At 37.5% G+C, this 25,992-nt stretch overlaps 1 pseudogene; it reads right to left on the bottom strand.

The window, feature by feature from the left end:
• Window positions 1-1,924: 1,924 nt before the first annotated feature.
• LOC149178312 (uncharacterized) lies at window positions 1,925-25,858 on the bottom strand (annotated as a pseudogene).
• Between the last annotated feature and the right edge of the window lie 134 nt (window positions 25,859-25,992).

Below are 25,992 nucleotides of genomic sequence, written 5' to 3'. Positions count from 1 at the left end.
TTTAGATATTGCAGAAACCTTTAATAAATGGAAAAAAACCTGAGAAATAAAAAGAGACCATTGTTACTAAAATGTCGCGTGTTCATCGAAAGCTTCCTATTTCCAAAACAACTCAAAAAATGATTAAGCAGCAAAGAACCCAGGCTTGAAAATTTTGCTAGGTCAACAAATCACTATGAATAAAGCCCCAAGTACAAAGTCGTAGAGTGCCAACTATAACTATAATAACGAATCTCTCAATAAATATCAACATAACCGAATCCAATTTACACATAGTGATGGGAAAATGCAAACGAAGCAACGTACAAGTTTCTAACAAATACCCATTTGGAAATTGTACCTAAGAGATAAATGAAGAAACAGAGAGACATGAGGGTGGAAATGATGTTGGACTCATTGTTTGTGGCACGCATTCAACGAGTCAAAGCATTGTTAGTTGAAGCACTCACAACTAATAATGCTTAATTCCAGTGGATTTTTTAGAAACTTAAGCATAAAATGATGGAAAACATAAATAAAACATCGGGATTCGGAAAATCCTTTTCCTAAGACGAAATCGCCAAACAAGAAACCCAAGAAAACAAGACAAACTTATTGATATCATGTCTGGTGCTGCTAAACGTTGTGGAAACAAAGTAGATCTATAATCCAAGACCAAACGAAACAAAATGAAACAAAACCCTGTAGATACGGATCTCCCTACCAAACTATTTGACAAATAGCTTCATGAGAAACTGTTAGATTCCCTACTTACGGAACCAACAAAGGATGTTGGCAAGACAAGAGAATAAACGCAAAATGCATGTCAAAATCTACTCAAATTCGCAATGTTGCAAAGGGGGCATGCAAATTTAGTCAAGACATTTGTTAAAAGTAGGACCAAAGAGAAATAAATGCCAACAACCCGAGAATGGATCCAAAACATACCAAAAGGCTCTAAATTCGACAACATTGCAACCAGTGAAAAGAATCAAAATATTGTTCAATGCAGACACACTTTGCATGCTCATCCTTGTTTATTTATTTACCATAACTTAAGATTCCAGGTCGAGGAGACACAATTCAGCTCAGCCCATCAGCGCAAGTAATGTCTGCCATTTCCATTACACAAATTCGTTATCTTAGAGGTGTCTGCCATAGCGGTTTCATTGAAAGAATAATCTCCAACCATCATATAATCACTTTCCGAGAAGACAAAAGTAATTTTTTTCCCTGAAAAAAAATAAAATAAAATAAAAAAATAATAAAAATAATAAATAATAAATAAATAAAATAAAATTAAAAATAAAAAAAAAAATAAATTTAAAAAATAAAATAAAATATAAAAAATAAAAAATAAAAAATTGGCAATTTCAATTTAAAGATAGAACCAAAATTTCATTCTTCATGTGTTGAAACATTGTTGCCATTATAAATCAAGCACTTAGTTTCAAAATAAGAAACTTTGTTTACCTTTTCAACAACAAAAACACTTGAGTAAATCATAATTGTGTCTAAAAGGATCAGCTTAACTTCTACAGAGTTGTGAATATTACAGATTTAGATGGAAACACAAAGCTTGATAGCATCTTCATTTAATTCGCTATAAATATGAGTGTGTGAAAAAAATTCAAAGAAGAGACAACACTATCAGTTGATCCCCCTAAGGGAATAGAGTATAATCCTAAAGTTGGCATCTCCCATTCATGGAATTTATCACCAAAGATGAGTCTCCAATACAATGGAGGATAGTACATTACTTTTCACTAACAAGAGAAAACAACAGCCTTAATTCCATTAATTCAGCTATATTTTTTGTCCTTCAACCCAACTCATCTTTCTACCTTAGGTATGGGAACTTTTGTCAATTGCTACATTTTACCGATTTCATCATTCCCACTTCTTCATGAATTTCCTTTTCTTGCTTTTCATCTTAGCTAAGTATCTATCCATGAAAAAGCTCCTTAAGTTTTGGGTCACCCTATTTCAAATACCATAACTGAATAACTTTTCTTTGAATACCATGAGAGGGTCTTTCTCAATTAATTACTCCCCTCTATATGCATCTTTCAAAAATATTGTCCAATTCATCTCGGTGCCTTCCAAATAAAAGGTACGAGACTACTCCTTAAGTGTACGGTAGGTGTCTTTTCCCAGCTTGAAGTCATCCTTGAACTCCACTAGATGATGTATGGAGGCCTTCTTCTCTGGGGTCGAGCTAAGAAACTCATGAATCAAGCCCACTCTATACTTCTTCCCCTCCAGGGACTGCAAGTTCAAATTGGAGTTGTTAAAATACCGTGAAACCAGAGGAAGTGTATTGCAAACATTCAATATCTACACGTCATCCTTGCTAGTAGGGAGACGCTTAGCATACTTTATAGGAAACACAAATGCCTTTTTAACTTTCTCCTCATTACCAATATAACTAGCCTCCAAGGTTGTAACTACCTGTTATCACTCCAAGAAACTCTCCTAGGTTGCAGCTCAAAGATGCCTGGTAACATATAATCTTCAATATTGTTCTCAGAACTATTGGAATGGATGATGGTTTGGATCAAGTCAAATAATCATTTCAGCTCTATTCTCACTCAAGACATGCATGAACACCCTCAACAAAACAAGGCTTTAGACCACTAATGCTCAATAATTTATAGACTTAATGGATAGATGGAGAATACTAACTGTACCAGCAGATTGCATACATCAACACATATGAATGGCTAGCTACAGGAAGTAAATGAGACTTGCAAATCTAATTTATCAATGCAGAGATAAGATGACAGTTATCTGGCATTAGACATAGCAGAAAACCTGAATAACCTATTAAAGTGCAAGCATAAAACAACAGAGAAAATGGACATTAAACATATAATAGCAAAAGAAGTTTATATTGCTAGAATGAAGAAGAGAAGCTTGAAGGAACAAAGGAGGAACAATCTCCAGAAGTTGAACCCCTATTACATTTTGCTTTCAGATATTTATAGCTTTTTACAATGATGTTGAGTCTTCTGAGGCTTGAGAGGTCTTAATCTATCCCTCTGTCTTGTTTAACTGTTTGATCTCTGACTAGGCAAGCATGGCTCGAAGGTTTCTTCTTTTGACAGAAGAATAACCGCATTTAGATATTTTGGGTAGTTTGTTGCGTTGTTTGGGAGCTCTCTCATGCTAGAGATGCCCCACAATCATTATGTTTATTCTGGCTATGTCGTGTTGTAGCTCCACGATCGCTTTGGGTTGATTTAGCCTCTACTCTATGGTGGAATGGCTCTTCGGGCCTATGAAATCCCTTTAAAATGTGGACAGTGACTTCTTTCTGTTATAAACAGAGAAATGATGCAATATTGTAAATTCCCGCCTTCTCTGTGTATTTTGGAAATACGTGAAAAACACTGAAAAACAGGAAAAAACGGTTTCGGCGGACTTGAAATAATATACAATTTCGTTCCGGAAAACCATTGAGTCCGGGTTTCATTGCTATCGCACTACTCCAAGGTTCCTTTGTATTTCGTTTAAACAACGAAAACACACAAAAATACATTGAAAATGGGCTTTGGCAGATTTGAAAGATTATACATTTTCATTCCCGAACCCTTTTGGGTCCGGGCTTCATCGCAATCAACGCTGCCCTGTTTCCCTTTGTATTTCGTTATATAACGAAATACACAAAAAATGCATTAAAAATGGCTTTGGCGCGGACCTGAAATCTTATGAAATATCATTTATAATGCCGTCGGATCCGTTAATCGGGTCGCATACATATATATGTAAAGGCCCCGCCCCTTAAGGTTTTCACCGATAGTGATCCGGCGATGTAACATTGGTCGTCGATCTGCGCGCATGATCGACGGTTCATGTTTAATCGCCAATCACAATCACTCATTCCCCTTGGTCTGTGTTGATAACCGCTAACTCGCCTCCGCCAATTACGACCCGCCGATCCGATCGTCGAAGATCGCTGAGCGGCGGTGCCTTCCGCCAAGCCTGAAGTCCTCTCTGCTTGCCGATTTGCGATTCATCGCTTAGATCTAGGCCGTTGATCGGCCAAATCTAACGGATGCTATGGATTGCACTGTGTAAGCCTATGATAATGGCTTTTCATGGTTTTCAAGCATTTTTTGCCTCCCGATAGTGATTTTCCGCCCTTCCAAGGGCTCTTGGCATGCGACTGTTGTGATTTTTAAATGATCTTAATAAATATTTGAAGACTTTGGGGCATACTTAGATCCTTTGGCATGATTTTAAGCAAACTTTGGAGACTTTGGGAGTGTTTTGGGTCCATTTTTGGGCCAAATGCTTCCAAGGCTAACACTACCAACGAAGGATCCATCTCCCACTATGAAAGTTATGAAATTCGACGACCATGTTCTTCAACAATTCAGAAAAACTATGGGTATTCTTTAACTCTGTCTCTGAAATCATCTAGAAGACCAAAGATGTGCCTACAGTGGTGGAATTTGGATATTGCGATGCGTTTGTCTAAAGACATTGTGATTAGTTTTCTCACTGTATCCATCTGGGTTTTCTCTCTCTTCCACGATAGTTTTATCTTCTTCCAAAAGCTTCTCCATTAGGCAAGTGAACCTAATCCACATTTTATTGTCAATGTGTTTGTAAAGCTCAAGTAGGGCTGGATGTCTTTCAATGTACCTTGTGACCTTTCTTCCTCTTACAAAAACTGATTCCCTATACATTTTCCCAGCCTCATCTAGATGGAGTACCTGTTTTGGTTCCTTTGCTAGCCACTCTTTTTATTTTGTCAGAAACCTAAAATAATTGCCTCTCTCCACTATGTTTATAAAGGCTATAATTCTATGTGTCTCTACCTACACCTTCTTTCTCATTGGTCCCTCTTTTTTCTTCTTAGGTATCTTAATGTGCGGAGCATATGTCAACATAAAGACATGTTGCAAGGCTTTGTTTTCATAGTGGTTTTCTAGGGCTAAACTTCAGTTTGATCTGTGAACAAAACCCATTGGCTTCCAGGCACAAAGTAATAATTTTTTGCAGGAAAGCCCAGACCTATGTTGAGAGCCCACATATTTTCGGTAACTTAACAGAATCTATGTTCCATCAAACAGATTACTACTGACGAATCGCTTAAACCCATTTCACCTCTACTGAAAAAAGGTTGATACAGTCCTCGTTTTCTCCAATCCTTAACAAATTATTCTCTCGTTCTTGTAGCAGTGGTGGCATCTTCGAAATCAGTAGCTGTGAGGGACCACCAGGACAGATGTTCTGGGTTTTATGGACAAATGAGGCCCCAATAGAGCAAGGGATACAACCGCAGATCGTGCAGCATGGAATTTAATTCACACAATGGAAAAAGGCTTACAGCTTCGATGAGACAAATGTCATTCTCACACCACAGGGACAGATGTCAGCTCAAAGGTAAAAGTGTAGACAAATGTTTGGGTTGACCATTTTCGAAAGAGACGTCTATCGGCGTAATAATCAAATGAAATTTGTTGATATTTAATACTAATGAAATAATGAAGGTCATTATGTTACAAGTAACATTAGATTAGTAGTTTCATCACTTAATTTTTATTTCTTTTGCTCTTGTTGTAATTTGTGATAACAATGATAACATTTGGAATATAATTCAATAGAGAGACAAATATATAGAGCTTTATTAAAATTAATTTTATTCTTTTCTCAATTGTATTTTTACATTTTTTTATTATTGTTTTTAGTGTGTCATGAAATTAAATGTGTGCTTTTAAGTTAAAAGTTAAAGTAGGTACGAGGAAGAATCCACCAAGTGAGAAAAACAAGGTTAGATAAAGCATATAGATAATGTTGTTTTTCCTCACACAATGTGCCTTTAAGTAAATTATGTACAAAGTTAGTGAGTACAACTTATAAGGCCATTGGGTATCTAGTTTATTGCACTTCTGAGTGAAAGTTGCTATACAGTCATTAAAATTTAATAATGGAGAATACCAGTGCAATGATAATCAATACCAAAGGAAGACCACCATGCTACAAGCAACACTAGGCAATGTATTCATTACTTACATCATCTTTTATTTTGTTCTTCTTATGATAGCATTTGGGAAACAACTTGGTATGAACATATATGGGATGTCCATTGTTCTCCAAACACTAGATTCTAGGGAATAATTATCCCCTTCTAGTGCAAGTGGGAAGCTATTGTTGATCTTGGGCATTGCAAATCCTTTTTTTTTTTATGTCCACATATATGTACAATTTTGTTAAAGAGAAAAGTGTTTAAGGCCCATGCATTTTTCTTACATAGGTGGGGCAGGCTTGTAACTTGACTTTTTTCCTTTCATACAAGAGGTCATTAAGGAGGCACGTGTAGAGTTTTGTATTGCGAATAAGGAGCATTGTGAGGCTTAAGTATATCAATTTCCAAATGCTCATTAAAAATGGCTTACTTGGGCCCATGTTTGAGAACAACATTTTTCAATATTCTCACCCTACTTTCATGTTGCCAACATAGTTGTAGTTCTTGCATTTGGTAGGGTTTGTTGCCCAAGTGGAATCTTGGACTCAAAACAACACATGAAATAGAATCTTAGGGTCAAGACAAGCAAAGGCATGCATCAATCTTTGAGGTACAATTCAATATTGTGATTATATTTTCAATAGTTGTTACATTGTTTATGTTGAGAAGCCAAAGTATTTATTGTTTTTAACCATTTGCCTTTTGGATTTAAAGGTCCTAATAAATATTATGATAGAGGGTTCATATTGATATTAATATTATGATTGTTTTTTGAATACTTTGATCGTGTCGTCCTTATTATGTGTTTTTAAACTAACAATTGCCCCTAAAGCTACAAAGATACATGATAGAAACAATGAACAAAAGTTGAAATTCAAAAAACACATATATAATGATAAGATGATGAGTATATGGAAAATGTTTGTTAAATTATTGGAAAAGTATGTGTAGAATTCGAGCCAAAAAATGTGAATATATAGTATGCAAACATATGTGTAGAATTTAGGGCAAAAATTGTAACATATTTAGCACGCAACATTAAATCAAGTAGGCATATTTATTATACACAAATCTTCTTCCATCTAAACTATAACTTCACCCAAATGCATGTGGAAAAGTATAGCATGTTGAAAGCTTTCACCCAAATGCATGTGGAAAAGTATAGCATGTTGAAAGCTTCCAAATGCTTACAAGAAGATTTGTGTACAATAAATATGCCTACTTGATTTAATGTTGCGTGCTAAATATGTTACAATTTTTGCCCTAAATTCTACACATATGTTTGCCTACTATATATTCACATTTTTTGGCTCGAATTCTACACATACTTTTCCAATAATTTAGCAAACGTTTTCCATATACTCATCATCTTATCATTATATATGTGTTTTTTGAATTTCAACTTTTGTTCATTGTTTCTATCATGTATCTTTGTAGCTTTGGGGGCAATTGTTAGTTTAAAAACACATAATAAGGACGACACGATCAAAGTATTCAAAGAACAATCATAATATTAATATCAATATGAACCCTCTATCATAATATTTCTTAAGACCTTTAAATCCAAAAGGCAAATGATTAAAAACAATAAATACTTTGGCTTCTCAACATAGACAATGTAACAACTATTGAAAATATAATCACAATATTGAATTGTACCTCAAAGATTGATGCATGCCTTTGCTTGTCTTGACCCTAAGATTCTATTTCATGTGTTGTTTTGAGTCCAAGATTCCACTTGGGCAACAAACCCTACCAAATGCAAGAACTACATCTATGTTGGCAACATGAAAGTAGGGTGAGAATATTGAAAAATGTTGTTCTCAAACATGGGCCCAAGTAAGCCATTTTTAATGAGCATTTGGAAATTGATATACTTAAGCCTCACAATGCTCCTTATTCGCAATACAAAACTCTACACGTGCCTCCTTAATGACCTCTTGTATGAAAGGAAAAAAGTCAAGTTACAAGCCTGCCCCACCTATGTAAGAAAAATGCATGGGCCTTAAACACTTTTCTCTTTAACAAAATTGTACATATATGTGGACATAAAAAAAAAAGGATTTGCAATGCCCAAGATCAACAATAGCTTCCCACTTGCACTAGAAGGGGATAATTATTCCCTAGAAGCTAGTGTTTGGAGAACAATGGACATCCCATATATGTTCATACCAAGTTGTTTCCCAAATGCTATCATAAGAAGAACAAAATAAAAGATGATGTAAGTAATGAATACATTGCCTAGTGTTGCTTGTAGCATGGTGGTCTTCCTTTGGTATTGATTATCATTGCACTGGTATTCTCCATTATTAAATTTTAATGACCGTATAGCAACTTTCACTCAGAAGTGCAATAAACTAGATACCCATTGGCCTTATAAGTTGTACTCACTAACTTTGTACATAATTTACTTAAAGGCACATTGTGTGAGGAAAAACAACATTATCTATATGCTTTATCTAACCTTGTTTTTCTCACTTGGTGGATTCTTCCTCGTACCTACTTTAACTTTTAACTTAAAAGCACACATTTAATTTCATGACACACTAAAAACAATAATATAAAAATGTAAAAATACAATTGAGAAAAGAATAAAATTAATTTTAATAAAGCTCTATATATTTGTCTCTCTACCGAATTATATTCCAAATGTTATCATTGTTATCACAAATTACAACAAGAGCAAAAGAAATAAAAATTAAGTGATGAAACTACTAATCTAATGTTACTTGTAACATAATGACCTTCATTATTTCATTAGTATTAAATATCAACAAATTTCATTTGATTATTACGCCGATAGACGTCTCTTTTGAAAAGGGTCAAGCCAAACATTTGCCTACACTTTTACCTTTGAGCCGACATCTGTCCCTGTGGTGTGAGAATGACATTTGTCTCGTCGAAGCTGTAAGCCTTTTTCCATTGTGTGAATTAAATTCCATGTTGCATGATCTGTGGTTGTATCCCTTGCTCTATTGGGGCCTCATTTGTCCATAAAACCCAGAACATCTGTCCTGGTGGTCCCTCACAGCTACTGATTTCGAAGATGCCACCACTGCTACAAGAACGAGAGAATAATTTGTTAAGGATTGGAGAAAACGAGGACTGTATCAACCTTTTTTCAGTAGAGGTGAAATGGGTTTAAGCAATTTGTCAGTAGTAATCTGTTTGATGGAACATAGATTCTGTTAAGTTACTGAAAATATGTGGGCTCTCAACATGGGTCTGGGCTTTCCTGCAAAAAATTATTACTTTGTGCCTGGAAGCCAATGGGTTTTGTTCACAGATCAAACTGGAGTTTAGCCCTAGAAAACCACTATGAAAACAAAGCCTTGCAACATGTCTTTATGTTGACATATGCTCCGCACATTAAGAGACCTAAGAAGAAAAAAGAGGGACCAACTATCACTTGTTCATGCGGGTCACGGGGATGAAAAGTCAAGATCATATTCTTGGCTACCCCAATTTGCTAGCATATCAGTTGCCTTGTTCCCAGACCTTCGCGAGTGAGAGGTGGTTATATAGATGATGGGAAAAACAAGGTTAGGTAAAGCATATAGATGATGTTGTTTTTCCTCGCACAATGATAATGTTGTTTTTCCTCACACAATGTACCTTCAAGTAAATTATCTACAAAGCTAGTGAGTACAAATTGTAAGGCCAACGAGTATCTAGATTTACAATACCTTTGAACGGAAGTTGCTAGAGAGTTGTCATAAAAAAATAATAATGGAAAATACTAATGAAATGATAAACGATATCAGAGGAAGATCACCATGCTATAAACAACACTAAATCAATGTATTCATTACTTACACCATATTTTCTTTCGTTCTTCTTATGATATCATTTGGGAAACAACTTGGTATGAACATATATGGGATGTCCATTGTTGCCTAAACACTAGCTTCAGTTAAATTTTGTGGAATATTTATCCCCTTCTAGTATAAGTGGGAAGTTATTATTGATCTTGGGCATTGCGAATCCCAATTTTTTTATGTACACATATATGTACAATTTTGTTTAAGAGAAAAGTGTTTAAGGCCCATGCATGTTTCTTGCATCGCTGGGGTAAGCTTGTGACTCAACTTTTTTCCTTTCATACAAGAAGTCATTAAGGAGGCAGGTGTCGAGTTTTGTATTACGAATAAGGAGCACTGCAAGACTAAAGTATATCAATTTCCAAATGCTCATTAAAAATGGATTATTTGGGCCCATGTTTGAGAACAACATTTTCAACATTCTCCCCCTATTTTCATATTGCCAACATAGTTTTGGTTTGTGCATTTGGTATGGCTTGTTGCTCAAGTGGAATCTTGGAGTCAAAACAACATAGGGAATAAAATATTAGAGTCAAGACAATCAAAGGCATGCATCAATCTTTGAGTTACTCAATATTGTAATTATATTTTCAATAGTTGTTACATTGTCTATGTTGAGAAGCGAGAATATTTATTGTTTTTAACCATTTGCATTTTGGATTTAAAGGTCTTATGAAATATTATGATAGAGGGTTTATATTGTCATTAATATTATGATTGCTCTTTAGATATTTTGTTTGTGTCGCCCTTATTAGGGTTTTGAATGAACAATTGCCCCCAATGGTGCAAAGATACATGATAGAAACAATGAACAAAAGTTGAAACTCAAAAAGTGCATATACAAGGATAAGATGATAAGTATAGGGTGTTAAAAAATTCATTGCCATAAACATAAATTAGTTACTGAGAGGAACAAACATAAATTAGTTACCGAGAGGAACAAACATAAAATAACCATAAACACAAATGTTTATCCGGGAAAACCCCAACTTCGGGGAAAAACCCAACCCAATGAAATTTCATTAGCCTTGGACAAAACCCTAGCCAACCTGGCCAAGTGAGCCTTCATCACTCACTCCTTGGCCTCATTATAATGAAGTCTTCCTAGCCTTTTATAGGCTCCATTACATGCAATACCATGGGCAGAAAACCATGGGTATGTTAAACCACGTGCTCAAAACCACTACCATTTGACCCAATCAAATTTGACTCTTTTCACCGAGTCAAGTTTACCTAACAATCCCCCCTTAAACCTTGACTTGGGATTCCTTGACTAAATCCAACCAACCTTGCCAAGTGAGTCAGCCCAACCCTACTCACTCTGGCCCTTACCCCCCTCAAAGTTTTATACATGGGACATCAATTAACCCAACATGTCCCTTATCACCCAGGTATAACCCATACTTTACCAGTGATTACCCAAGGGAATGCATGCCTTACCAATTCTTACAACAGTACACCCATTTACATGCACATTTTTTTCCTCCATTATAATCATAATTTTTATTTTTATTTTGCAATTGTCCTGAGCTATCCTCTCCTCTCTCCATGAGTAATACACTCTTGTTGCCTTGTTTCCTCATAGACTTCGACAATAAAGCCCTTTGCAACCAGTTTTGCCTTGGTCATCCATGAGGCAAATTCTGTCAAACATTTTGTAAGCATCCTTGACACCCATCCCTTGGCATAACCATGGTTCTCCATAACATGCTTCGAGACCATTTTTGGAATGAAAGCATATATAACCCAACTCCTCTCATCTTAAACCACACATTCGATCATACATGTAATTGTCATGGGCCTTTATGCCCATTGTTGCATCTAATATCTTCACACACCCTCTACATCCTTCACGCATCCAAAGTCGTCCACATAACCAATCCACTCATCCAAAGCCCTCTGTGACCCCATCCACACAATAATCATTCTCAATCGAGCCAACATTCTACTAGAGCTAACCCGTAACCTCCATGGCACTCCAGATCGACCTTGCTCCCATCAAATTCAATTTGCAACCGCTCCACATAGTTGGTAACCTACGTCAAGTTATCCCCCTGTGGAGCCTTGCAACATTGTGCTGCTCCACCAAAATAACTACCGAGTAACCCCTACTGCACTCCCAGGTCGACCTTGCTCTGGTAGCACATCCTTTATTCCTTTCTAGATCCTCTATGTCATGTGTGTGATCCCTCTAATAATGATCTGAATATAAGCCTAGTGGATATGCCCTCAATTACACTCAGGTCGACAATCACTCTTGATGGTTATGCCTGGGCCTACCTGCGTGCCTCCACAATGGTATGAGGGCTACAATTTCTTAGCTCATCCTCTGCTACCACGGCTCAAGCTCTTCGAGCATAGAATCTCACCATGCCATCTGGATCATGTTCTAGGTCATCACTAGCATTATGATGCAAAAAGACCATAATTTGAATAGTCATAAAACTAAACACCAACATCAACACACCTTTTTTCCAGATCTATACTTTGTGCTAGATCCACCTCTGCACATTTTACGCTGACTCTTAGCCATAGATCTGCAATCTCACTCTCCTTCGCACAGCTCCAATGCCTTCATCACGATTTTCAGTATGGAGTATGCCTCTTCCAGGTGGGAATGTGCGCTAATGCATCATGCCTCCTACCTTGCTTTAGAGCTCACTTGGTACTTGTGGCTATCATAATTTGCATTTATCTCTCCATGCACAAGGTCAAATAACCCCTGGAAACAAAAGCGTCCTTCTGAAGCCAAAGCACAACCTTCGGCTCTAATACCGATTGTTAAAAAATTTACTGCCAAAAACATAAATTAGTTACCAAGGGGAACAAACATAAAATAACTAGCAACAATCATAAATCATAAACACAAATGTTTATCCGAGAAAACCCCAACTTCGGGGAAAAACCCACCCCAATGAAATTTCATTAGTCTTACAAAAACCCTGGCCAAACTGGCCAAGTGAGCCTTCATCGCTCACTCCATGGCCTCATTACAATGAAGTCTTCCCAGCCTTTTATAGGCTCATTACATGCAATGCCATGGGTATGCTAAACCACATGCCCAAAGCCACTACCATTTGACACAAACAAATTTGGCTCTTTTCACTCAGTTAAGTTTACCTAACATAGGGAAAATGTTTGTTAAATTATTAGAGAAGTATATGTAGAAATTGAGCCAAGAAGTGTGAATATTTAGTAGGTAAATATATGTGTAGAATCTAGGGGCAAAAATATGTAATATTTAGCAGGCAACGTTAAATCAAGTAGGCATATTTATTGCACACAAATCTTCTTCCATCTAAACTATAACTTTGCTCGAATGCATGTGGAAAAGGATAACATTTGGAAGCTTTCAAGATACATTTATGTTTGAAGTCGTTAGGTTCTAACAATAAGAAATATATGAATTTATTTTGATCAAACAATAAATTTGTGTTGTTTTTTAGTGTGTTCCTTAGAAGAGCAAGTTATTAAAGCATATTATATACGTGATTATATTAATGATGATTTTCAACAACTCATCTTGTGTTTGTGTGTAAATACCATCTTCAAATTTAAAGAAAGTTCATAACAAAAAATTATAACTACAAAACCATCTCCTCCCTCCATTTCTATAACTTTTGAGATATTTATTTTTCAAACAAGGAAATTAGCAACTAGAACATATAATCATCCACAGTGTCAAGGATCACACCACATTACTATCTCTATAACCTCTGACTTGATGTAGCCACATCCAAGCCATATCAAACAGGTTAGCCATGATTGGAACCAAGGTGGGCAACATTAACACGTGGTCTATTCCTCATGGGATTTGTAGATTTTAATTTAAACAAATCTATAAAATACAACAAATGAAGTTATAATAAACTAAAAAAATAATTGTAAGTCAAAGAAATTCTATTAGATCAAAAGAGATTTATATATTTGAATGAAGTTCCTCAAAATTCTTCCAACCTCACTCCTACCAAATTTGTTGGCCAGAAGAAAACAACCAAAACGTATAGCGGGTTTCTAGCACAATCTCATTAACTAGATCTGACATGACGAGTGAAACTAGAAAACACTTAAGACCAGAATACAACCCATGACCATCAAGGATCATAAGAGTTGACTGGAGCTGCCCCAGTTCACCACCCCCATCGGGGACACTTTGTTTTCCTCCAAGATGTTATTCAACTAGGTGGTCCAACTTTCACTTATTCATCGGGGCCATGGGGATGAAAATTCAAGATCAGATTCTTGGATACCACAATTTGCTAACAGATCGGTTGCCTTGTTCCCAAACCTTCGTGAGTGAGAGGTGATTATATAAGGGAACGATAATAATAACTTTTGAATTTGGGATACCAAGAGCTCAAAACGCTAGTTAATGACTACTTGTGAGACCATAGATCCGTTGATTAACTTCTTCAATGCAACTATTACCAATTAGGAGTCTCCATCTACTTGAATCCTGACAAAACCCTCTTCTCTTGCTATTAACATGCCTTTTTCTAGCTTTGTGAATCTAACTACATTATTGCTAGTGTAACCACAATGTCCCACATAGAATCGCAAGGAACATTTCCTCCATACCCTGCCAACCCTGGGTTTCCTTTGGAGGCCCCATCAAAATTGAGCTTGATAAATCCCACAAGAAGAAAGGAAAAATCATATGGAAAACATCGAGAATCCCTGGGGTGATAAGATTTGTTAGGATCCACCAAGTCCTGGGATACCTCCAATGATTTCAATATCTTGCTTCCTCCATATATGCTTTCCATTCCTCCTATCCCAGTTCTTTGACAAAATTGCCTCTTCTAGGTTTCGCTTCATGGTTTGCCAGAAAAATTTCCTTCATGTCTTTTGGTCCTTGAATATAATTATTTTTCGCTCCTTCCAGACATTCTAGAGTGGGAAGCCTAATACCAATGTCCAAACCTAGTTGACAACTAGGTTCTTAAACAGAGATAATCACCATGACTCCAGAGTTTCCCACAGTCTATTTTGGGTGCGATTCAAATGCCCAAATAAGGCTAACAATTGATTCCATAAGTCTTCCACATAAACACAGGTATTTAATAAGTGTTATGTACTTTCCTCTCACTCCTTCCAAAGAGGGCACCAAGAAGGGCCAATAAAAAAAAATCCTTAGGTGGTCCCATGTTAGCAACCTTTTTTCTTTTAATAAGCCACAAGAAATGAATGACATTTGGCCATAGTTTGCCTAACCATATCCTCTTCTCCCAAGATTCCCGAGGGATTTTTGAGTAGCCTATCAATATCCCATATGCTTCCTTTATAGTTAACATCCCTTTTGTTTTGTAACCCCATCTTAACTTATCAGGATCCTGTGCAACTTGAATTTTCCTCTCTCAAGTGGTGGTTTAAGATCAACCAGCCCTGCAACACTTGATCTTCGGGTCAATTATCAGTTGCTCTCCATTTCCTCCATTGAGATTACAAGTTGGCATCCTTCCAAAAGTTTTTCACCTAGGTGTGCGCCCAAAGAGATTGTAAACTCTTTGATCCGCCTAAGATCTTCTTTGTTCTCTAGGCATAAAAGTTGTTGCCAGGATTCCTCCTGGAACTTGCTGGTTCGTCCATTTATAATCTCCTAGAACATATGATTTTGGATTAGGAATTTGTTCTCCTAAGCTAGATTCCTAATATAAAAAGTGGGAGGAAAAGTTTGAGTTCTTACCTTCTCTACCTGAGAATTGATTGAGTTATATTTCATATCCCAAATTTGTTTCCATAGCTCTGAACCTCCTTGAACCCTCCTCCACCACAACTTGGCTCCCATTACTTTGTTCAAAAGTTTAGGGTATTGCAGGCCCAGTCCCCCTCCCCCAGACCACTAATTCCCATTCCCTAGATTATTGAGCCCCTTGCCATAAAAACTTCATGAAGTAGGAAACTATATCCCCACATACCACCTTCAGGGGTGGTAAAACTGATAGTTGATAAATAGGGAGAGCCTAAAGGATTGAATTTAAGAGATTAACACAACCTACTAGGTTCAATGAGCGAAAGTCCCAATTGTATAATCCATTGGTAATTTTGTTTGTTACTTTCTGTCAGCACGAGGTCCTCAGTGAGTTCGTTATGAGAAGAATTCCCAAATACTTCAGATGTAGGGATCTCAACTCGAATCCGAGGTTCCTGGCCAGGTTTTTCTGGACCATACTTTTGGTATCAAAGAAATATATACTCAACTTCTCCTCATTTATCGAAGTGTTTGAAGCTTCCTAGAAGTTCGAAAGAATGATATCAATAATTCTTGTGTCTTGCAATGTTGGTTTACTGAAACTCATAATGTCATCAAAAAATTGTTGACGTGTAATGGGAAAATCTTGACCCAAAATGCAAATTCATTTAAGGTGCCCTTGATTCACTATCGTATTTATGTATCTCACCAAACTTTCTGCAACTATAATGAATAGAAATGGGAATAGTAGATATCCCTATTACATACCTCTAGATGCTCTCAAAGTAGATTAGGAGAGTCATTCAACAATGTGGAAAAGAAAGGTGTGGATATAAGGGATTTAATCCATCTAATCCATTTGGGAGAAAATCCAAAAGCAACTAAAACATTCAGTAAATGTTTCTAGTTTAATCTATCATATGCCTTTGATAGATCTAGATTGATAACCATCCCACGCCTTCTGATATTTTTGACCAAGTGGACTACTTCATGTGTCGTGACAATTCCATCCAAGATCTGATGGCCCTCCACGAACCCCATTTGCTTTGAGGCAATGATATGTTTTAACAAGGGCTTAATCATTTTGACAATGACTATTGAAATAATTTTATACTTTGCATTACACAAGGAGATTGGGCTGAAGTCACTTGGATCACTTGAGTTGTTATTCTTAGGAATTAAAGTAAGAAAAGTAGAATTTAGTTCAGACCATACTTATTAAAGGCACCTAGATTCCTCCACTAAGGGATGCACATCTGTTATGAAACCAGCTCACAAAAAGAAAGAAAAGAGAGATCCACGCCTTAGAATTCAGCCTCTTCGAGGGGGCAACCTCCTTTACATTACATAAATGAACAATTCTTGGATGTTACAAATGACAAAACCTCCTTTCTATATATAGGAGTCTAAGGAGTCACAATATAATCTAGCCGACCTAACAATAATAATATAAAGCCACAAAAATAACAATAGAGGGATTCTATGGGGCACAAAAGTAACAATATGGGGGTAATAGGGGCACAACAATATAAATAAGGGGTATAACTACAATAGTAATGGGGTAATCACTAGTAGTATAGGGGCCTAACATGCCCCTCTCCTTCAAAAAGCGTTGTCCTCAACGCTTGAGTAGTTCTTGATGCTTCTATATAAAATTCTTGTCCTCCCATGTGGAATCTTCAGCGGGTAAGTTCTTCCACTTGATGAGATACTCTGAAATTGATCGATTTCGTAGCTGTCGGGTTCTTGTTTCTGTGACTGCTCCAGGTTCCAATATGATTTTTCCTTCCTTTTCAATATCTGGCAATATTGTTTGAATTGGGATCTTTTGCAAGTTTCGAATAAGTGGCCATACTTCTTTGTCCTTCTTCCATTCATCCCTTGCTTCGTTTATCCAATCTGGTTGGATAATAGAAATAGCACAAAACAATGCTTCCACATCCTCATCCTTGAAGAGTCTTCCCATTCGGTAAGGTCGCCATTTTTTAAGTCAATGTAGTATTGCCAACGTTTCCTTCTCATAAATAGCTTGCTTTAGATGTAGCAGTAAAAATACCCACTCACTTACATCAAAACATTTTTCACTATGATGTTGATCTACCTGTTGTTTCATTTGATTTTGCACTGAAGTGGTGCTATCCTTTAAAAGTTGGAGAACTTGTTGTTGATGCTCGATGTGATCTTTCACTGCTTGAACCTTTTTCTTCTTGATATGTCCTTCTATCTTTAGATTTTGAGGAGTGGCAATTTCTTCCAATCCTTTACAAGATATGGTCGGATTCATTTCTTGATGCTCGATGTGATATTTCACTTCTTGAACATTTTTCTTCTTGATATGTCCTTCTGTCTCGCTAGTTTGAGGAGTGGTAATTCTAACCAGTGAATTACAAGATATGGTTGGATTCATTTCTTCTTTCTTGATGTGATCTTTCACTTCTTGCACCTTTTTCTTCTTGATATTTCCTTCTATCTTGAAAGTTTGAGGAGTGGTCATTCTTGCCAATAGTTTACAAGATATGTTCTGATTCATTTCTTCTTTCTCTGGGGTCGGGTCCTGGCATATATCCTCTTCTTTGGATGTTTCTTGATCCTTTTCTTCCTCCTCTTCATACTCTATGTAAAATAATTTCTTCTCAGCACACTTATGACCTTTAGTGCATTTGCTATCACAATTGTAACAAAGCCCTTTTTCTCTTTTTTCTTCCAATTGTTGTGGTGTAACCCTTGTAGGTTGTGGAAGGCTAGGAGGAACAACACGTCCATCTTTATAGTTGTGAGGGGTAGACTTCCTTGTTGCCATAATTTTACTTTCAAATATGTCACAAAGCCCTTTTACTCTTTCCAATTGTTGTGGTGTTGCTCTAAAGAAGGTGTTGCTCTTTGTATCCTCATAATGTGCTATCATTTCCTCCGTGAGAATTGACCACATAACAAGTTTTTTACGAGAACAAAGCCCTTTATACCATAAAAATTGATCCGGTTCTAAATATGAAGATTCAATACATACCTTTTGTAACAGTGGTACACCATGTAGATCAAAATATTGCTCCATCTGAAGTATCCAATTTACCGGATCCTTGCCATCAAACTTCCTCATCTTGCTTTTTCTTGATTTTAGGACCCCGAACTTGAAACGACTGTAACTCTGTACCTGCGAATATTTAAGTTCTAAAATTGCTACTTGTAGTAGCCCTCTATGTCCTCTTTCCAATACCACCAGTCTGATCCAAATTGGATTCTCCAAGAAAGAGTTATGCACAATCTCCCGCAGTGACCTGATTATAGACTAGTTTAGTAGAGCGAACTTGTATGAAGTGCCACGTGTCACTGTTTCAACCTTTGACTCTGAAAAATATATAAAAGAAAACTACAGTCTGTCCTCTTTCTGCACCTTCTTACGAAATTTCAATCCAATGCTCAGAAAGAAAGTTATGACGATTTTCCCCAGGTCACCTGTTTTGAGTGTAATTTAGGAGTCTGCAAAAAGACCAACTTCCTCAGATCATATCTCCGAAAATATTGCGCGAAAAGCTTTGAAATTCGCACCGAAGGTTCACCACGATTTCTTCTCAAATGGGTTTTTTTTTAGACTTCTGAAACGTCACAGAAAAAAAGGTATAGCGAAAATTCCACGATGACCTGTTTGGAGCATCGAAACCCTAGAATCCAAAGCTCTGATACCAAATGTTATGAAACCAGCTCACAAAAAGAAAGAAAAGAGAGATCCACGCCTTAGAATTCAGCCTCTTCGAGGGGGCAACCTCCTTTACATTACATAAATGAACAATTCTTGGATGTTACAAATGACAAAACCTCCTTTCTATATATAGGAGTCTAAGGAGTCACAATATAATCTAGCCGACCTAACAATAATAATATAAAGCCACAAAAATAACAATAGAGGGATTCTATGGGGCACAAAAGTAACAATATGGGGGTAATAGGGGCACAACAATATAAATAAGGGGTATAACTACAATAGTAATGGGGTAATCACTAGTAGTATAGGGGCCTAACAACATCCTTGCCGATAAATTACTAGGAAGCTTTGAAGAAGTCAATCATGAAATTATCTGGTCTTAGTTCTTTGTTGTTAGGCATCTCTTTCATTGCTTCCTCCACCTCAGAAAATGATATTTATGTCATAAGAGTTATATCTTATTTTGAATTAGTCAACTTGGGGATGTGTTTGGTAATTTTGGTTATGGATTTTACTATGTCGAGGTCAACTTCCATCAAAATCTCCTTATAGAAGGACACAAGTTCCTCCTCCATGTCCTAATGTTGTAACAACTTATTCCCTTCCCTTGAGATTATGGGGAAAAATCCTATTGTTATGCTAGTGCTTGATCATGGCTTTATGAAATAACTTTGTGTTTCTTTCCCCCTCCCTCAACCACTGGATTCGAGATTTATGTCTCCATAGGGTCTCTTCTTATTTCCTACACTACTCTAGTGCCTAAATTACTTGACCCTCCTCCTCCACTAATGTTTCAGATAGGTCTTCTCTTATGACCTCAAGTTGGATCTCTTCCATGCATGCTTCTAATTTTCGCTTCTGAAAGTGAATATCCCCAAATTTTGTTTGGTTCCATTGTTTTATACTTGATTTCAATTCCTTCATCTTCATTTGGAAGGTCTGCATTTGATTTATACTTTGGACTATAATTTCTTGCCACTAACCCTCCATCTTTGAAAGGAGATCAGAATTTTGGAGCCAAAAGCTTTCAAATCTAAAAGGCCTATTGTGAGGTGCCATTTTCAGATCTATCTCCAATTTTATTGACTAGTAGTCTAATCCAAAACTAGATAGAATGGCTTCTTCCACGAACACATCTCTTCCTAGTAATTCTTTTGGATAATCGGAAATGATCAAGACAACAAGCAACCTAGTGACAATATCCTTGGCGATTATTGTTGAAAATGCGACAAGAAAATCCTAATTTAATTTTGTCCTTAAATTAAATTAGGAATTAAATTGTAATTCTAAATCTCATAGCAACTTGTAATAGTTAACTAAGCTAATTTGACTTAGTTGGCTCAATTAATTCGAGTTGGGAGTCTAACTAGAGTCATGTAGAGTATCTCCTACTTTTTAGGAGCCCTCATTGAGTTTATTTTGAGTTGTAATTATTTAATTCAGTTTAACTAAGTTAAAGTTAGTTACACTAGTTCCAAATGATGGAGGAATTAGTGGAAGATCCAGTAGTGGGGTGTAACCAACACTGATCAACCATTCAACTGAAGATTCACTCATAATTAACTCATGCATGTCAGATCAGAGAAAGAACTAGTTGAGATTAGAGTTAAGGGACAATGTACTATTAGTTGTATAATCATCTGAATTATATAGGCGATGCATGCAATAAGAGGAAGGCGAGGATTGCACAATTCATATTTTTGGAATTTCCCAATTAAATATGGGCTAATTCTGTAGGAAACTACGCAAGGAAATAGGAGCTTGGTAGGTAGTTGATTGGGCTAAGTATTGGTTGGAGCTTGTTTGCGAAGTAGTGAGATAGATCGAGATAGTGCAGAGGTTTCTCAAGCTTGAGAAATGCATTGTAATCTTCTCATATTTTTTTATTAATGCAATATACAAACATGGGTTTTTAGTCGTGGCTTTCCTCATAAAATTATTATGTTATGTGTGATTGAATTCTTTCTCTTTTATGCTTCATGATTTCATTGATCGTTTATTGTTTCCGCTGATGAGTAGAGTAGATTCAAGTCAATTGTTTTAGCATATTACAATTTGAAGTTTGAATCTACAAGAAATTTCTACATGGTATCAGCATTGAAATCACTATATAAGAGGAGAATACGAGTTTGTCTTTTGCAGGAGAAATTGAATTTGCAGTATCATACTTCAATGCCAGCAGGATGTCGTTCTACGGATTGAGACTCGAATATGCCCTCGAGGGTAGTTCTTACTATATTACTTGGAAGGACAGGATGGAGGCAGTGTTGGAAGACAACGGGCTTAAGGAATTCATAGAAAAAGATATTCCCAAGCCAATTGATGCTCAAGATCTGGTAGAGTGGAGAAAGTGTGTGGCAAAGGCGAGAAGGATTATCCTAGAAGGATATCGAGATCATATTGTCTCGAATCTCCATGGCAAGGAAACTCCATTTGCAATGTGGAAGGCCTTGGCAGACCTGTTTCAAAACAACAGTGACCATAGGAAGTTGACACTGGTGGACAATCTCAGAAAGATCAAGATGGAGAAGGGCGACACAATACTGAAGTACTTGACCAAGTTCACCCAATGTCAGGGTGAGCTTGGAAGTGTCAGTGTTATAGTTGCTGAAGATGATCTAGTGAGCCTAACACTTCTAGGACTTCCCAAGAGCTGGCACAACTACCAGGACTCAATTAATGGGAGGGAGAAGGTACTAGAGTGGGAGCGATTGTGGTCCAACTTGGTACAAGAAGAGATTCAACAGAACACCAGAGATGCATCCTCATCCAAGCATGATGATGAGGAGAATTGTGCCTTAGATGGAAAGGTGAAGAAATGGAAGGGGAAGTCATCCCATTCCAAATCAAGTTCCAGTAAGGGTAGCAAGAATAAGGACATGTTGAAGATTAAATGTTTTCATTGTTAAGCTAGGACACTATGCTACAAAGTGTTCACACTGGAAGGCCGGTAAGAAGCCAGCAGGAGGAGCGGCATGTGAAGCTCTTGCTTCACAATTCTGACTAGCTTTCACCCTCATCGCTTGCATGGTGACATCGGTGATAGGTAGTGTGTGGTACCTAGATAGTGGAACTTCAATCCATATGACCAACAACAAAGAGTTCTTCAGTCACTTGAAGGAAAAGGACCTCCAGATGCACATTGAGATGGGATATGATGGGAGGTATGGTGTGACCAACATTGATATTGTTACCTTTCAGATGGATTATGGTTCTCCTCTCACATTAAAAGATGTCCTGTATGTTCCGGGTTTGAAGAAGAATTTGGTTTAAGTTGCCATGTTGGAGGATCGTGGATACAATGTGATATTTAGCAAGGAAAAGGCTTTCCTTCGTCACATAGCCTCAAGACAGGTGAAGCAGATCGGGTTTTGGGTGAAGAACCTCTAAAAATTGGATGTAGAAGATTGTGCTGCTTTGAGCACAAAAGCAGAGAAGGTGCAAAACTAAGACATCAGTGAGTTGTGGCATAGAAGATTGGGTCACTTGCACCATGGAGCTTTGAAGATCATGCATCAAATTTGTACAGGACTTCCCAAGGGTACAATAGAGCAGAGATACACATGCAAAGGTTGTACGTTGGGGAAGTACACCAAAGCTTCCTTTCATGATAAAGACAATCGAGCGCAAGCGGTCCTTTATAGAGTTCACTCAGATGTGTGTGGATCATTCTCGACGACATCCACGACCAAGCACATGTATTATGTAATATTTGTTGATAATTTTTCTCATAAGCGTTGGATTTTCTTCATGCAGAATAAATATCAAATGTTCGCTAAATTTCGTGAATTTAAAGCACTTGTTGAGAAAGATAGTGGTAGGAAAGTTAAAGCTCTTAGAAGCAATAACGATGGAGAATATGTGTCGATTGAATTCAAGAAATTTTGTGCATCAGAAGGCATTAGATTGGAGATAATAACACCTCATAACCCACAGAATAATGGGGTTGCTGAAAGGAAGAACCAGAGTATTGTGGGAGCGACACAGGTGATGTTATATGATCAGGGCCTACCGTTGCACTTGTAGGCTGAAGCATGCAACATAGTTGTTTATTTGCAGAACAAAAGCACTCATTGAATTCTTGGGATGAGTACACCAGAAGAAGCTTTTTCAGGTAAGAAACCAGATGTGGCACACTTCAAGATGTTTGGTTCATCAGTCAACTATCATGTTACCAAGGATGCACATAAAAAGTTAGAGTCGACAATTGAGTTGTGAATATTTGTGGGGTATTGTTGGGCATGGAATCCCCCCAAGGCATGTTTTGGGGATCAAAGCCCAAGTTTTGACCCGATATTTTTGTAAAGGCTCCGTGAATTACGGGTGCAGAGCGCGAAATGTATGATAGCGTCACACGGTTGTCCGCCCTAGTCTTGTAATGTAATGTCGGCCTACCCGTGGTCCGCGGACCATGGGATTGTATAAATAGAGCGAGGCTCTAAGTGTAAAAGAGAACGGATAGCAAAGTAGAAGAAAAGAGTAAGAGTCTAAGTGTCTAAGCATGTCTTGGGTTATAGAGTAGGAGAAGGCTCTGCAGCTGAGTGTGCAGAGGCCTAGTGGTCCACAATTGAGTGCGCAGGGTGGAGTCGAGTCTGTAATTGAGGAAGAAAATAATAAAGAGAAGTTTTATCTTAATTTTGTGTATATGTTCTTGGGTTATTGCATGTTTGATATAAATTACAAATATATTGTTTATTTACTCCGCACACCTGTATGAATGATTTATATTTCTAAGTATACTTTAACGCATACAAGTAGGCTAAGTTGATCAACTAACAACAGAATACTAGTAAGGACTTGGGTAATAAAAACGTTCAGCCCCTGAGTAGGGCTATGTGAAGGCAACATCTCAAGCTGCGAGGTACGGGTAAGTGCGCGTAGCGACGTGCGTGCAGGATCGAACCGCAGACCACTTGAACCCATCAGAGATCTCCAGGGTGCGAAAACCTGGTTCTAGCACCCTCCCATACTACTTCGGGTGAGACCTCAGTTCGCGCTCTGTGGACTATTGCTGAAAGGGCCAGTAATACCAGGATTTGTTTGGCTAAATCACCTCTAAACTTGGGTCAGGCCCCAACAAGCCAACAAATGGTTTCGTTGCCGGGACCAGGATCTGCATAAGGGATGTCTGATGTCGTGTCATTGGAATCCGACAAAGAAAGAAATTGAAGAGTGGTTGGACAGGAAAATTCACGAGTTCGCAGCATAGGAAAATAGGAATCCGCGAGTATCGAAGGAAGAGTGGTTAGAGCGTTACTTATATACGGAAATCCACGAAATCTTCTTTGCATCCTTCCCCTCTGAGTTGTACGAGTGGATTGCGAAGCTAGCAGATAGTCAGGGAAGGTGTAGGCTCGACAAACCTATTGTGTGGACTCCAGAGTTGGTGCGTAGACTAGAAGCATCGAAAGATAAGATCGTGCGCACTGTGGGCCATTGGCTCGATCAAATTGTAGGAGGGTTTATCACCGAGTTCGTGGTAGATACTTCAGTCAGCTATAACGAGGCGGAATGACGCTTCCTCAAAGGACCGCAAGGTAAGTACGTTAAATCTTTGAACACTTGGATTAAGATGTTGTTGTGTGAAAAGCGGGTTACGCGAATAAATTGATGTTTGGGGCTACACAAAGTGGGAGGGTCTATAGAAACGAAGGTAGCGCAGAGTTAGAAACTAGACCCTTGGTTTCACGGCGCCCTTCAATAATCAACGAATGCCCTCTAGGCTAACAACCTCCACGCGGGCTTCTCTATTTTGTCAAACTCAAAAAAAAAATCGAAGTCAAAAACATATCTTTATATAGGGAGTATAAAAGTAAAACTAGCAATTGTCCCAAAAGGTACAAAGAGAGACCGATAGGATTATTAAATTGGAATTGTTGAATTTTTCTAGAAGAGTTAATTGGTTTGTGGAAAACCTGTTTTCTTGGACTTGATCATTGTGAAATTACTTTTCTTTAGATGTTTTGTTTATATCTATATTACAAGGAACACATTGAATGTCTTATTTCATTTCTGCTATCTTCTTTTATTTATTGATAAGTGGGTGAATCCTGAAAATCACGCTTACCCTGTGGCTGAGAGGCCACGACTCAGGGGCATCTAAGCCGTCAAAGTCACCCGGGGATCGCACCCGGCCTAAGCCGCACCAACGGAAACCATGCTGGATTTTTGGTATCGACGAGACTAGAACCATTGACCTATGCTTACAGAGCGCCTTAACAACGCGCTCCTTCACCGACTGTTCTAAATCTCTTTGATTCATTTATGCTATCCTTACTAATATCCTTTCTGTGCTTTTTCTTGATCAATTTGATGAAATATTCCATTATCCTTTAGTCAAAGTCCTCACCTGCGTATTAGTGTACATCCCGGTAAGTTCAAAGCTCGAAAGCCAACCAAAAAAGTCAATGATAAGCACCGTGCATGTATTCAAATTCGTAATGTAAAACTGCCAGACAGAGTTCAGACAGGTTACCTCCAAGATGGGTATCACCATTTGTAGCCAAAACCTCAAAAACTCTGTTGTCAATAGTCAGAACACTGACATCAAATGTGCCACCACCAAGATCAAAAACAACAATATTTTTCTCTCCACCCTTCTTGTCTAAGCCATAAGCTATTGCTGCAGTTGTGGGTTCGTTGATAATACGAGCTACATTCAAGCCAGCAATAACACTAACATCCTTCATTGCTTGGCGCTATGCATCAGTAAAATAAGTTGCGCAAGCCCACGAGTTAACAGTCACAATACAGTCAACAATTGGTTAACACTTTTACCCTGAACCATTTGTAAGACCATAATTTATTATTTCTTGGCATGCAA

Source organism: Pinus tabuliformis, chromosome 4_1 (genome assembly GCF_031772625.1).
Source record: "Pinus tabuliformis cultivar Carrire ecotype Pingquan chromosome 4_1, CPIR1, whole genome shotgun sequence".
Classification (NCBI taxonomy): domain Eukaryota; kingdom Viridiplantae; phylum Streptophyta; class Pinopsida; order Pinales; family Pinaceae; genus Pinus; species Pinus tabuliformis.
Note: the sequence above shows the minus strand (reverse complement) of the source record. Positions and strands in the feature narration are given on the sequence as shown.